Source organism: Phycodurus eques, chromosome 15 (genome assembly GCF_024500275.1).
Source record: "Phycodurus eques isolate BA_2022a chromosome 15, UOR_Pequ_1.1, whole genome shotgun sequence".
Classification (NCBI taxonomy): domain Eukaryota; kingdom Metazoa; phylum Chordata; class Actinopteri; order Syngnathiformes; family Syngnathidae; genus Phycodurus; species Phycodurus eques.
Window position 1 is genome coordinate 8,741,629 of NC_084539.1, and position 16,576 is coordinate 8,758,204.

The window sequence follows — 16,576 nt, forward strand, 5'->3', positions numbered from 1 at the left end:
GATAAACAAAGTGCAGTTTTTAAATGGTGGTTTTATTTATTAAGGGAAAAAACATTTACAGCTACCTGTCCCTGTGTGGAAAAAGTAGTGGCGCCCTAAACCTAATAACTGGTCGGCCCTCAGCAGCAACAACTGAAGTGAAGCGTTTTCTATACCGCTCAATGAATATTTTACATCTCAGTGAGAAAATCTGGCCCACTCTCCCTTGCAGAATTTTTTAAAATTCAGTAACACTGAAGGATTTTCAAACATTAATGACCTTTTTATTTATGCCACAGAATTTCAGTCTGATTCAACTCCAAGTCCGGACTTTAATTAGGCCACGCCAATACTTTTTTTTTTTTTTTTTATTATTATTTTTAAACCACTACACCTTCAGTGATTTATTCTCAACACCACTTATCCTGTTCAGGGTCGCAGGTCGCTGGAGCCTATCCCAGCTGACTTTGGACGAAAAGCGGACTACACCCTGAACTGGTCGACAGTCAGTCGCAGGGCACATATAGACACGGACAACCATTCGCACTCAGATTCACACCGTCACTGAGTGGGAACTGAACCCACGCTGCCCGCACCAAAGTCAGGCGAGTGTACCAACACACCATCAGTGACTGGGGTCAAAGCTGATTGGTTAATTCGTTTGACCTCGACTAAGAACTTCAGATCTCTCCAGTGTGATGCGACACATTCAGAGAAACCTCTGTTTTCATTGGGTATTTTGTTCCTATTTATAAAATGGCTTAACGACGTAACAGTAAATCGTAACACAGAAGAGACAATTTCTATCCTGACCCATCAATTGACAACTACTGTATCTCCTATAGTGTTGGCATGACACCAAAATTCTGACTTGGATACTTACCTGGTTAAAGTACCTTGATACCGGTACTGAAACGATACTATGGCAAAAATCTAATGTTTCGTACTCCTTGAATGCTGGCAGCTAGATCCATTCCACACATCCACACAGAGAGGCAATTTCTGAACATTACTCCGTGGCAGCTAATATGCGAGCGCATCGGCCTGAGGTTCCACCTGTGCGGTAAGGCCCTGCTTTGGATAAGTCACAGGAGTTGACGAGACCAGAAAAAAACACTTCCGCCGCTTCGCCGCTTCTGCTGTTAAGAAGTAACAGCACTTTTACTCTGTTACAATGATCTAAATGATGCTTTTATTTTTCAATTATTGCTTATTTATCAACTATTTAGTGCGTGAGACTACGACTTCAAATTCCGCATCGGGCGCTGTTTGCGCCAATCCAATTTAAGTGCAAGTGATGTTTAAGTCGAGTTCACCAATCAAACGACACAAGAAAGTCACATGACCTCACACAACGTCTTCTATTGGGCTTCCCGGGCATAGGTATTGACACTAGATAAGCCAGCGCGGCTTATTGTCGTACCCACGTGGCCACCATGGATTTTTGGGTACGATCAGCGAGTTTAAAAACACTATAACCGATCACCAATCCAATCACAAGATGGAGCAATGCGTCTATTTAAGTGATTTGTTCATTTACTGTTTTCACTTGTGTACTGTATACTCAGTATCTTCAAAAGTATTTTAGACAAAAGGTAAAACATTAATGACCTCTACGGGGCATTCAAGGATTGCCCACTGACATAGGTTTAAGTTTTCAGTCAGGTCAAACCAACATTACATGACAAGAATAATAGATGCTAACTTAGTATAGTTAAATTCCTTTATTGTAATTAAATTACTTCGCAGACACCAAAACTTTAGAGCATTATTCGACAGAACGCCGGCATGTTTATGTACAACCGTGTACACACACACACACACTGTATGTATAGATCGCACCATCCATCGTTGTTTGAGCCGAAGTGAACTTCATGGGAGATGACCAAGGAGGAAACCACTGTTGAAAATAAATAATAAAAAGGCGAGACAGAAATTTGCCAAACTGCATGTTGACAAACCACAAAGATTCTGGAAGAATGTCCTTTAGACAGATGAGACAAAACTAGAACTTTTTGTTCACATTTAAAAATGAAGCATACCAAGAAAAGAACACTGTCCCTACTGTGAAACATGTTCTGTGGCTGCTTTGCTGCATTTGGCACAGCGTGTCTTGAAATCTGTGGAGGGTATAATGAATTTTTAACACTATCAAGGTATTTAACAGAGAAATGTGCTGCCTAGTGTCATAAAGCTTGGTCTCAGTCGCAGGGCATGAGCCTTGCAACAGAATAATGACCCAAAACACAGCTAAAAACACCCAAGAATGGCTAAGAGCAAAACATTGGACTATTCTGAAGTGGCCTTCTATGAGCCCTGATCTAAACTCTATTGAACATCTGTGGAAGGATCCTGAAAAATTCCTTCTGGAGAAAGCACCCTTAAAACCTGAGACAACTGGAGCAATTTGCTCATGAATGAAGAGTGGGCCAAAATACCTGTTGAGAGGTGCAGAAGTCTCAGTGAAAGTTACAAAAGTGGTTTGATGTCAGTGATTACCTCAAAAGGTTGGTTGTGCAATAAAATATTAAGGGTACCGTAATTTTTGTCCAGGCTTGTTTCATGAGTTTCTTTTTAAAAATAATTCTGTTGAATCACAATTAAAAAACAATGTCTGATTTTCAGTGGTTAATTTTCAACAATTTTTTATTTAATAGTTTTGTCAGATTCATTTTATTTCTGTGACCACTGTGGGGTTTTCTTTAATTAACAGAGGCATACCAACAATTTTGTCCATGTGTATAAATACCCCAGCAGTCTCATGGTGTCAGTCCAGGAAATGTCATGAAGTGGCTCCCTTAAAGATACAACGAGATGGTCATTCATGCCCCTCCTAATCTGCTTGGTAGTTATCTTGTGCAAAATAGGACAAATGTTGCTACTTAATGTTCTGTGTAACGCACCCAACCCCCTCCACCCCCTGCTACTTTTATTTTCAGCAGGCTGAGCGAGCACTTTGCAAAACAGAAGGCTACCCTTGGAGCAAGGTTACCATGATGGCCGCTTCTCCACCAATTTTTCATGTGGCTTTGGAGAGCAAACGTGGTCTCAGCGAGTCCTTAATTGAGAGGGCTTGCGAGTAAATATAAAAAAGAGTTTTTTTTCTGTCTGTCTGGGTGGGTGGCTGATGGGTGGCTGTCTGTCTGGGTGGGTGGCTGATGTCAGGTAGCCATCTGTCACACAGAGATAGCCTGACCTTGCAGTATGGAGGACCCAGACATAAAATATGGGATTAGCAGTTTTCGACTAGTGTCATTCCTTTTGCTATCTGCTCTGACAAAATACTTCCATACATATACATACTGTTAGCCATGTCCCAATTTAGCTTGAATTTCAGATGGTAAACCTCTGTAGTTCTGGTGCTCTGCTAGTCAAAGCAGTTGACTGAATGTGATGGCGGTGCTCGTAAACGAGGTCCTTGAGGACGATGGTCTTTGAGGCCTACTGCAGTGCGCTGCAGCATTTCCTTTTTTATGTCCTGTCAATGTGACACCAGTCAAGGTCAGGCTGCAGACAGATCAGCAAAGCTCACTCGATTGCAGCTCTGCGCCTTTCCACCGCCTCTTGAGACACTCTGTGTTTTGCTTGCTTGTCCTCACAAAAACCTGACTTTCCTCCCTTCTTTCTGACAGACACAAAAGACAACCATTTTTGTTTTAGCTGAGTAACAATTGACCCGCTTGCATAGGAAGTTTTCTCATTCAGGTTAAATTGTTTTACTTGCACTGCAATAACATCCACTAAAACATTTTCATTAATTTTCCACAATTTAAGTGACTGATAATGGGATTTAATATATTGTAAAACATCAAGGCATTTAAATATATGATACTACTGTTAGGTTTGACATGTATGTAGTGCAATACCTAACAGTAGCATATTTCACACTGGCCATCTAAGCCAGTGTAAGGTACCAATGCAGGATGGGGGGTTGAAGTTGACCCAAGGATTTGACTCCGATGCAGTATCAGTGGCGTAACAGAGTGCCACTGCTCACGCCCTTTTGTGTTGAAAGAAATGGTTTCTGTTGAGCTTATGTTGCCACTCATCTAGTTAAGTGCTGTGTGAATGCATGTATCGCAATGTCACACTTCTTGGAGTGCAATCTGTAATGGCACTGGCAAATGAATCCTGACTTTAGAGAGTTCAACATTAACGGTAGCCCGATTGCCTGGGGCTGCTACACCGCTGTTTTGGGCTACCCCCTACGTAAATGGGTCCGCTCGGGCCAATAGAAATGTCTAAATCACCAAAAATTTTCACCTGCCAAAAATTGCATTTTCTGTGTTGGTCTGAAATTCTTTTATTACCGAAACATCCCGTCCAAGACGCAAGGAGAAACCACGATCGGCACCGCCTGACTAGATAAACTGGCACGGGTCGGGGTTATCCTCAGGAGAATTGCTGAAGCTAACGCTGCTAGCTGTTAAAATTTTATACAAGCGGCAGCAGGACCACTTAATGGCGGCGAGGAACAAGGGCAGCGACACAAAGTGAAGCTTCATCGTGAGATTATTATGTCCAATTTTGTGTGGACAACTACTGTGCGCTAATGAAGACTTTCATTAAAAAAAACTAATAATAAGGCAACACGTACCAAACAATAACCTGACACTTTACGGCACTGTCTAACACTTGTCGGACTTGTGGCACAATACGGCATATGGGCGGCGTATGAGCTGGTGTGAATCATAACCACATTTCCGCAATATCTATCTATCTGGTGTAATAACATTTCTTCACATGAAAACAGTCAAACGTGGTGCCTTCATATGAAGAAATATTTTATTTTGTTCATTATTTGTTTGTACCGGTATTTATTTATTTCAAGGATAAGCCCTTGAGATGCATCGTCTCATTTTCAATTAGGTCCTTTCAACACTTATTGATAATCACCAATGTACAAAATGATAATTAAAGATGCATCAAAATCATAATGCACACGCAGACACACACACACACACACACACACACACACACACACACACACACACACACACTGCTCCCCAAAGCTAAGCCACTCACCAACCAGCCAATATTTTACAAAATGCACATAATGTACATACTGTATATGAATGTATATTGTGCACATCAAGACACAAGATAAACCATTGTTGGAATGTCAATGCTAAGTAAATATTTTATTAATTTTGTAATTGATTTATTATTTGAAGCATTATTAATTTGTGCAACTGAAATGCCTTGATTTTAGTGAGGTTAGTGCAGAGTCATCGCTATTAATGCAATTGTACTAATAATTTCTTTAAGGGCCTTAAATAATACAACATAAAGACACCAAATACAAAATAATCATTAAAACTTAATGTACTGTATCATGACTATACGGGTTCTGACAAAGATGGCAGTAGGGAGTGTTTCGTGTTGTATCGTCATTGTCATATTTTTCCTCTTTGAGGTGAATGGTCCCTTTTTGTCACGGCGTCATAAAAAAAGCCAAAACACAAAACAGGGTTGTGGAGTTAATCTATGAAATCTTGCAAGGTTTTCTGAAGTTGGTGGTTTAAACTCTGTAGATTTTTGGTTGAATTCTGAATTGAAGGACCTCCACGGGCCTTGGTCTGTAGCGGTCCCACCGTATGGCCAGTGTTAAACTATAAACACTTTTATGGATAAACTGTACATTGATGCAGCATACAGTGGATATAAAATTTATACACACTGCTGTTCAAATGCCAGTTTATGTAAAAAAATTAAAATCTTTTAAAAACTTTTTCCGTCTTTATCTGTACAGCTCAAAAACTAACTGAAATCTTTTAAAGGGAAAAAAAACATACCCACTTTTCCTTGCAAAAACTCTCAAAATCTGTGCGATTGTGAGGGCATCACCTGTGCACAGCTCTCTTCAGACCGCCCCACAGGTGTTTGATCTTAATCAGGTCTGGACTATGGCTGGGCCATTCCAAAACCTTAATCATCTTCTGATGGGTCCATTTCTGTTAAGTGGATTTTGTTGTGTAGGTGCTAGAACATTGGTGGTGGACATCTGCTCATCAGTTGGTTGGCCTCGCCTTTTTTTTTTTTTTTTTTGAACATCATCCAAGTGTGTACTCATGAAGTTTTAGCTTAATTCAAGTTATAAGTAGATACAATAATCAAAGTGTTTTGAACATTCATACTGCTCGCATGCTGTGCATCACTCCCACATTCTTTTGATTGCATTCCAGCAGATGACTATTATTGTTATGACAAAACGCTCATGGCTGAACATGATGGACTAGTCCCATCTCTCGTCTGAGAAGTCGCAGGAATTCATTGATCTGCTGGTGGAAATCAATGTCTCATCTCAAGTGTATTCAGACTTCCTGATATGAGCGCCATCATGTGATCACATCATTTCAGGAACCTCTGTTCTCTGCTGAGATGGCGTGGACCGCGATCCAGCTCACTCTTATCAGAAGTGTGATTAAAAACTGTGATTAAAAGTGATATGCTCATCAAGACGAGAGTCACAATGTCTTTTGTGAGATTTCAGGTTGGTTTAGTTTTGTGAATTGATTCTAGTGAAAAAAGGTATTCATTCAAGGTGCTTTTGAGTAGCAACGTGGCAAGTCCCCGATCTTTGTAAAATTTTCTAAAAAACAAAATCATGTAATGAGCACTTCTTTGGCCTCTAAAATCCTCCTCAAAATATATTCAGGGAAAAACAATTGACTAAAGTACATTACATAGTCTATTGTCCACACCTCTTTTCTCACAAATAATGCTCCATTTGCACTATTTGAGTGGACTTATTAGGGCAAGTGATGCTTTTGGAAAATTTTGATGCACCCCTCAGCATTTCGGCCACTACTAGCTTATTGGTGGATATTTTTAACTTAAATTGTCAGCCAATTTCAGAAGGGGTTCCCCAAGTAGCAGATGAAATGGTTAGATATGTTGTTTAATAATAATTATACTGTCTGGATGGATGGATTATGAGAAAAGAATATTCACTTTATCACAAAAAGTCGTAAAACTTAAAATCGGATCGATTTGGTTGAAACATGGATTTGCCCTTGAAATGTAAATTACCACTATTCTTAGAAGAAAAAAAAAACAGTTCTCTTCCAACTCTTCACCCTTATCTCAAGCCGTCCTTGTTCCATGAAGTCTTGTTTACCGTCAACGCTGGGCTAAGAGGGGATTCTTGTGAAAGAACCTACCACCAGTCCACAGCATCTGTTTAACATATTTGTAAAAATACTAAACATTTTGAATGACAAGTTGGAATACTGCTTGTAATTCCACCCTCTCTTCACTCATGAAGTGTCATGGTCGTGTCTTTTATCACTGCAAGTTGCAAGTAAGGCTTATTGGAATATGAAGGTGAGTCAGGTCGGACCAGACACCTTTTTTTTTTTTTTTTTTTTTTTTTTTTTTTTTTTTTTTTTAAACCACTGTTGTTATCTGCAAAGTGCCAACTGATAAAAAGCAGACTCTGAGCCAGCGAGTGTGATTTTAAGCACATAGCAGCACTAGCTAGACATGTAAAGCTGTTGTTTTAAGGAGAGTGATGTCTTTGGTACCTGCCCAGTGACTTATATATGCATGTAGAAACCTTTGTGGCATCCAAAGAGTTACCAGATCAGCAAATTGGTCAGATATGACACTGTCAGTGGGCCAAAATTAAGAGAGTGGATATAAAAAGTATACACACCCATGTTTAAATGCCAGGTTTTTGTGATATTAAAAAAATATGACAATAAATCATTTCAAAAGTTTTTCCACCACTGCGACTTATAAACTGTACAAGTCATTTGGAAAAAAAACAAATTTCTAGAGGGTAGTAACAGCTGAAGTAATGTTTGCACAAGTGTGCACACCCTCTTATAATTGTAGATGTGGTTTTCTTCAAAATTACAGGACTTATGAAGAAGATGGGACATTGCTGTCACATGTACTAAACAGTACTTTCCAAAAGTTCAATGATGTTGTCAACCTCTTGGTTTTCTTTCCATTCGTCATCATATTTGGAGGGACGTCCAGTTCTTGGCAATGTCCCTGTTGTGCCATATTTTCTCCACTCGATGATGGTCTTCACTGTGCTCCATGTTATATTTAATGCCTTGTAAATTCTTTAGTACCCTTCTCCTAACTGATACATATGAACAATAAGATCCCGCTAATGCTGTGAAAGCTTTCTGCGGACCATGGTTTGTGCCGTTTGTTGACTAAAAAATCTCGAACATAAAACATCCATCCATCCATTTTCTGAGCCGCTTCTCCTCACTAGGGTCGCAGGCGTGCTGGAGCCTATCCCAGCTGTCATCGGGCAGGAGGCGGGGTACACCCTGAACTGGTTGCCAGCCAATCGCAGGGCACATACAAACACACAACCATTCGCACTCACAGTCACACCTACGGGCAATTTAGAGTCGCCAATTAATGCATGTTTTTGGGATGTTGGAGGAAACCGGCGCCCCCGGAGAAAACCCACGCAGGCACGGGGAGAACATGCAAACTCCACACAGGCGGGGCCGGGGATTGAACCCGGGTCCTCAGAACTGTGAGGCTGACGCTCTAACCAGTCGTCCACCGTGCCGCCTGAACATAAAACAACACTGGAAAAAGTACTTTCGACAGATAAATAATTTACTTACAAGTAAACTATGTACAGAATTTACATTAGACCAAAATGCATGAACAAATGGGGCTCCCACACTTGCACTTTTTTCCTCCAAATGCTCATCCTCTACCGTTTGCGCAATAGTCCAGGTTTTTATTATCTTGCGCATAAAATCTAGCAAAGTTTTATCCACATATTGTCATTCTCATTGAAACCAGTCACTACTACTGATCGAAGCACAACCTGTGTAGTTTATAAATACAACTATTACTATAAAAATACATTGTTGAAATTGCTGTCATGGGACGTGGAGGAAAAAAAGCTTTCAATTACCTCAACCTGTAAGTTTTAAAAAATACATACGATTACTAGAGAATACTTGTGTTTTGCAAGGGTAAAAAAACAACATTACTTTGTCGCAATCCTAAAAGATGAGTTACCTTCGTCGATCTTCATCGGAAGAAGCTCGGGATGAAGCTCGCCTTGCTATCCAAAAGGGAGTTCGCTATCTGACGATTCCGGATCCTATTTATTCAAATCCTGGTCGGCAGACGATCAGCCAGCAAGCCGCCGAGAGCATCTCGCCATATGTATGGGCCGGCATTTTGCGCGAAGCGATCGGCTCGGAGCGTCATCCTTTATTCCCCGCATGATCTAAGGCGTCATTCTTGCCGGTCGCAGGAATATTTTTCTTGCCTTGGCGGAATAGATTTCTAGTATTGAAAGCTTATATTTCCTTTTCCGCCATTATGTTTGTCTATGTTACACCCTGCCGGCCCGCCCCATCCTTCTTCTTCATCGTCTTCAATCTGAGGAAGGGATGTTCACCTCAAGTTATTGTTGCCTTCTACAGGGTGCCAATCCTCATTGCAGGTATCCAGAGGCTTGACGATCACAATAAACTGCACAAGACCCTCCCCCACCCATCCCTGTTAAAAAACGCCATTGAGGTCTTTTGACCGCATTGGCAGGGAATAGATGGATTCTTAATGACTGCATTGGCAGGGAATGAGTTAATTACTCCTTTTTTCATTTAATTTTTTTTTTTTTAATGAGCTGTGGAGAGCCTGATGGTCACTTGTAACTTAAGTCATTGCTCGCAAGTAAAGGCATTAAAACCGCTGAGTAACGTCTCGTATCTTGACAAAGTTGTAGGTCAATGCACTCATAAGTTGAGGTACCACTGTATTAGGTAACTGACGAATGTTTGTGAAATCAATCTTGGTATAACTAGTACATTTTCCAAAAACTACTATACAGTTGTCCCTCCCTATATTGTGCTTCATGTGTTACAGATTTAAGTGCATCTCAATTTTTTTTTATGTACAAGTATAGTACTGTTGCTCAACTGCACCTCTTCAGTAATCATTAATCGTTAACTGAGTCTTGTGTGGCGGTAATGAGTGGCCCAAGGGCAACTGAGGCTCATTTGGTAGCAGAAAAACAAAAGGGAGGAGGAGGTACAGTATGTTGAGAAAAAAAATCAAGTTATACTGTTTTACTCTAATTTGAGCTTTTAAAAAATATATATATATTTTTTTTTTTTACCAGATTGTGTATAGGTCATATCACACACAAACGTTCCCCTAAAAGGACATGTTTTCTGGCACAATAAAACTAAATGTCTCCAGAACAAAACAGTATAACTTCATTATTTCTCTCTCTCTCTCTCTCTCTCTGTCTGTCTGTCTGTCTGCCTGTCTGCCTGCCTGCCTGCCTGCCTGCCTGCCTGCTACACAGGGAAACCCTTCTCTGATTGGCTGAAAAGTTTGTCCTTGCCCTAAAAACTCGACAAATAGCGCAAATGGAACATTATTGGCGAGAAGAGCAGTGTGGGCAGTAGACTAGGTCACGTACTGTAGTAATAATTTTTTTTCCTGAATTGTTTATGGAGGAAGAAAATGCTCATGCCATGTTTCCCCCCCAACAATTAGAAATTTACACAAAGATGCCGTCAGCTTGTCACACTAGAAACAGATCGGACACATACTCAGTGTGTGTGTAACTTGACCTCCACTAAACCCCTGAGACTGGCTCACCACTGCTTAGAACAAACAATACTCAAGAAATTAGTGTCGGGATTCAAATGCTAACCAGACCTAAAAACAAAATAGCCACGAATGGAACTGTAAGACACAAGTGGGAAATCGTAAGGGAAGGCAAGAATTGGCTTAATACATGACATCAAGTGTGGCACGTTTGAGACAGTTGGGAAGTCGGAAATATTGAACATGGCAAATCAAACGTTCAAACATCTTTAATGGCAGTCTTGATCTTTTTTAATCAAGACATAAAAATACAAATGAACTGGAAGTGAACAAGTCTCTGGTCAAACTGTATGGTCAGACTTGCAAGAAACAATAGAGGAAGAGATTTTAAGTCTCAAATGAAAGCTTGAGGCTTATAGGGACAGCGACATAATGACATTGCCGATCCTATTTATCTACAGACCCACAGAATTTCAAAGAAACGCAGTTCACATGGGGAAAACAGACTAATAAAAAAAAAGTATTTCTGGTGACGAAGGTTGTATGGAACATCTGCGTCCAGTCCCAAACGATCATTTTGTTTTGTGTATTAATCTTTGAGCATGTGTTGTCCGCTTTCACATGTGATGCAGTGAGCTCTTAAGGGCCCTCTGACATCACAAGATGAGCAGTAGCCATCTTGAACCTGCAATGATCTCTCTCTCCCCCGTGGTAATGTTCCCTGACGTTCTATCAGTGAGATGAAATTTCTCTCCAGCGAGCTCCTCTCTGTCGGAGCGGACCTCACTTGGTTCACCCCAGCTGGGGCTGGGCGAGCTGGCAAAAAAAAAAATCATGATTATTTTTTTCAATTCATCCAATCACGATTATCACGATTTTTAATATTTTAGAAAAATAGACGGGTTTTGAAGCATCTGCACTGAAAACTAAAGAAGCTAGAGAGTAGTTGAACATTTTATTAACGCCTTTTGTTAACAACACTCCTCATAGTCAATGTTTAAAACAGTAACCCCAACGTGATAGTGGCATACTAAGCAAATAAGGCAAAACAATTTTCACTCAATGGCGCAGTGAATGTGGAAAAATATAACAGTGAACTAGTCCTGAGTATTTTGGGAGGTACAAGATACAAATTAAACTTCTGGGATAATGGACACCTTGTAAACATTATCAGTCTCCAGTTATGATGCTATTGTTATTTTAGATTCTATTATTGCTACTTTCAACTCTGCATCATCTTTAATAATAATAATATAGATTAACTAGGTTTTCCATTTTACCCCACCTGAATAATGATGACACAATTGACTGTTGCTTTGGTCTGGTGGCCTCGCCGCTAGCAGTGGCTAACTGTGTGCTGTGCAGTGATTGACAGGCTGTACTGACTGCACATTTTTATGCTTTCCACATAATAACTTGGGTGGTGGTGGTACTTCAAATGAATAAACAGTGTTGCCTGTTTTTGAGGGCGCCGACATACCTTGCACATTAGCTAGTTAATAGCACTGCTCCATGTCGCTTTGGAGACGCCACCACACAACTGGCGATGGAAACTCGCGGACCAGCCGGCCGCCTCCATCGCAAGTCTGGTGCATGGGCGAAAAGCGCCTGCCGAGGATGCGGCGTGCTCTGTGTGACGACAGTTGAGTTGGACCCCAGAGGTTACATTTCGCCAGCCAAGGAACCGGGTGTTTTATCTACTCCCACAACCGGCAACTGAAAGTGGAGCAGGAAAAGCACTACTTTGATTGGCTTTTGTAGCGCACATTCCCGGCGTGTTAGATCGAGGAAATACACACAGTTGATAATTGAGATTGACTGGAAATTTATCACGATCTTCGATCTTGATCATATGATCGCCCAGCCCTAACCCCAGCTATTTTAACTTGATCATGTATTAATTTCTTGGTGGCGTTTTCATTGCACCTCGAGGTACCTGCTGCTAGTGCCTCTCCCTTAAAGAGCAGGTTGTCATTTGCAATCCGTTACTCATTAATTATAGATCAGTTGACTAGATCTTGTGTTAGACCTCTTCCATCATAACATCATTTTGTCCTTTGAGGAATTCTGTTTTAGGTCTTTTTCTGGAAAATTCTATCCAGGGTGAACATTTTCCAAAACCTTGTTCTCAATTCACGCATACAGATGGGGTAACGCGTGTTTTGTTTTAAGATTGACTCCTTTGAATGATGTCACAGAGTGCTGATTAATCTCCTTAACAATTTTTGTTATATTCAGTAGTACTGTGTGTTTTATTTAGCTTATTGACTCCTTTGTATGATGTCACAGAGGTTTTTTTATTGGTTGTTATATTCAGGATGACTATGAGGCTGAGGCTTTTACGCTGTTGGGAATAGCCCCTCACAACCACTCACATCTTCATGCGATTCCGGAGAAAGGCAAGGAATTTCTTGTTACATTGTGGTGTTTACATTAAGCCATTTGAGGCACTAAGTCTCATGACTGGACAACTCGATCTACCAGAAAGTAATCTGCTAACTAGTAAGACGATAGGTGAACGAACACAAATGTGTGAGGCTCATCTTTTGACGATTGACTGGGTGCAGAGGGCTGCACTCTAGTAATGCCATTGTAGTTGGTATTAAGCCTTTTACGGTGATGACTTTAGGTTTCTGATTGTCTAAAATGGCATTACAGTTAGGGGTTTAATTGTAGGTTATAGTGTATTTATAGTAGTGTGTAGAGCATTTGCAGGACTCCACGACGACAACAGACCTAGTCTTTTTGGCTTTAAAAAACATAACTTTTATCGTTAACACCCTGCACAGATTTTTGTATTTTATGCGCACACTGATTTTGACGCAGAATGAGAGCTGTTCCAATTCCAAGGTCAGGAATCTTTTTACTTCACAGTAGCCATGTTGCGGTAACTAGGCTCAGGAAATACAGGTGGGTAGGCAAAACCTAAAACAATCTAAACAATACACTGTAGGTGAAATTTCTAAGACCACACAACCCCCCTCCCACACACACACACACACACACTGAGGAGACGGCCTAATTTCCAGACATGGTGTCAGTCCCCGTATTGTAAACCCATGTTTTTTTGTTTATTTTTCCCATTCTTGACGACATGAGATCGTAGCAATAGCTAACAATTGAGGATGAAGCTTCAGCGCTTTTAATCAGCTTAATGCTAGCTTACTAAAAGGCCCTCTTTCAGGCAATGCAGCTGCAGAGTGGAGGGTGTGACTACTGGCAGAGCTCGCCGATGCAGCGAGACCGGTTGGTGATTAACAAATGTCAGTAGACTTTGGAATCTGGGGAGCCCAGTCTGATGGCTTTGTCCTGCGCTGCTTTCCACCAAAAGATTTTCCAGGTTGTTCCATCACACTCTCTGCCCCTCCCACCCTTCCCCTTCAGGCCTGCTATATCCCCCTGCTGCCCCTTCCCTTGCTCTCCTGAGGGCCTGTAGAGCTCCCAGATAAAGAAGTTCAAACATGCCTTGCATTTTTAGACCCCCTTGTGGAATGTTGTTGTCGGCTTCCACAAAATGAGTGGAAGCAGAAGAGGGCCTGCACTTCTCCTATTTCCATTTCTCTGAAAATATTGTGATGCGACAGATAATGTCCTGAGAAACGAGGCGGAGTCGGTTTGGTGAGAGTGTGAGATGTTTTCTGCTGAGCTCGTATTGTACATCTGGCAGATAGATTTCTGTCAGCACTTCCTCTGTGACAGGCCGCCCAACCTTCTTTTTTTCTTTGTTGAGGAAGAGGATCAGGTCTGTGGGTCCATGTTGTGCTGCTGGCTGAACACCTAAGTGCACATACTCAGCATGTAAAATGGCTGCCCTTGAAGTTCAGCTCAGGAGGAGGATCTGAGCAACTCGGTCACCGCCTGTCAGGGCCACAGCTGACTAGATGAAAGCAGATGTACTATCGCTGCCATTAACTTGGTGTGGCATGGGGAAGGCTCAGCCAACTCCTGGCAGATGGTGTTTCTTTCCCTCTCTTGATACTCACTCATGTCAAGAAAACTGTCATTTGGAGGCCACTTGATGGGGAGGGGAGGGAGAGGTTGAAATGCCAAGAGAGCAGGGCGCGGCTGTAACATGACTCTGTAACAATGGATCCCCTGCTTGCTTAGGGACATTGTGGTTCACGTGGAGCTCTTCCCTGGCCGACCGGTTGCATGTTGAATGAAAGCTGGGTGGATTCTGCCACAGTCTCTGGATTTACTAGTGTTCAGGTTAGCGTGCTGACTTCTTTGGTACAAAGGCTTTTACTATCATTCACATCAAAGTTGGAACTGGAAAAAAGAATCAGTCAACTTTTTAAAAGCAGAGAAACAATCGACTATTTCTTCCCCCAGCAAGCAATAGTCGATTGTTTCTCTGCTTTTAAAAATTTTAAATTAAAAATAATTAATGGGGTGGGAGAATAACTGAAACTGTTTGGCCATATGAACAAAGCATACGATCTTGACGAGTGTTAAAAAAAAAAAAGTTTTATTTAATCTGTACCGTGAAATTCTAAACAAGCAAACAAATACTTTCTGTTACAGTCCAATTCATCGTAAAAATCAATTATGGTAAAAAGCCCCCATGCCTTTACATTCATAATACTTACTATTTCCACTATACCAGTGGTTCTTAAAGTGTGGTACCCGGCTTCCTCTTGTGTGGTATGCAAAAGAATCACTGAATTACATGTTCGAACTGTGCATCATATAATACAGTGAATCGAACTTTATTTTTATCTAGTAAAGTACATTTGTTTAGTACAGTTCAGTTAACATTTAGGGACAATGCACTTGCGTTTAATCGTTTAGAATGGAGGCTAAAGCATGTGATAAGGTATAGTTGGGTTAACAGGAATTCCTTTAGTCTATGCTAAAATAATGTCAGTCTTGATGGTGTCATAATGGTGGGAGGGGGGACCTAAACCGTTAACACCTTTCACATACAGCAGAATGAGCGCGCTCACTTTAACTTTTATCAGGAAGGGCTTTTGAGTTTTGACGCAGGGAATTTTGATTCGCCAGCGTGGCAAACGTGGGTAATATTCGCTTCGCCGTATCATGTTTCAATTGGCCATTGGCGAGGCGACAAAAGGGCAGCGCGAATCCTGATTTCTGCCTCACTTTTGATAAACACTGGGGGCCTGCTATGCCACTGTATTTTAATAGTGGTCATTGGTGACACCTGGTGTAAAGTTTGAGAACCACTGTTCTATACAAATTGGAGCAATACGAACACGATTTCCGCAAAAAAAAATACACCATTGACCACGGTTAAACAATCCATACAATCTCTTAAACACTGACATGCATGGATAACAACTTAACCCGTGCCTGTACAGTTTAAACGGCTAAACAAAACAAAAACACATTCCTCACCCTGCCAACTTGGGCTGCACGTTATTCAGAACCTCACGATTTCATTTGATTTAGATTCTTTAGGTTGCAATTCAATTGGATCATTTTTTTCTTCAGGTTGGAATCCGATTCGATATTGATTTAAATCCTCCCATATCAATTCTGTAGGAAGTAAAAATGTACAAATAATTAAAAGTACATTTTGGCAATTTTGAAATATATGTTTTTGATGTCATGTAAACGTCACGTCAATTTTAACAATTTTGAAATATTAATTTTCTGTGCAATATGTCATGTGTCACATCACATTTAAGCAATAAAACATCTGAAAATAAAAAATTGTGCATAACTTATTTGTGCATATGGAATACAAAAGTAAAAAACAGGACTGCTATGTATAAACACTGAAAAGGTAAAGTGTATGTAAACTTAAATGTTTATTTCCTCTTGGAAATTGTAACAAAAATAAGAAATGTACAATAATAACCTGAGCATATGGTGTACAAAAGTAAACAAATAACATCTCTGTATTGAAAAAGTAAACTGCATGTATAATTAAACAATATTTACTAAACTGCATGTATACTTAAACAATATTTAGAAGTGATGGGTAAGTATGGCATCCAGGAAAGGAACTTGGAGGGACAGATGGTGGTGGACTTTGCAAAAAGTATGGAAATGGCTGTAGTGAACACTTTTTTCCAGA

At 40.6% G+C, this 16,576-nt stretch overlaps 1 protein-coding gene across 4 annotated transcripts in view; it reads left to right on the forward strand.

The window, feature by feature from the left end:
- znf462 (zinc finger protein 462) overlaps window positions 1–16,576 on the forward strand; it is a 69,498-nt gene that overhangs the window by 11,537 nt on the left and 41,385 nt on the right. The window contains exon 1 of one of the 4 annotated variants that reach the window (XM_061697448.1): window positions 12,820–12,932. The exons of the other annotated variants lie outside the window; for them this stretch is intronic. The gene's annotated coding sequence lies outside the window, so the exon portion shown is untranslated. Of the gene's footprint in view, window positions 1–12,819; window positions 12,933–16,576 lie in introns of those variants that run through there. 4 annotated transcript variants of the gene reach the window in all.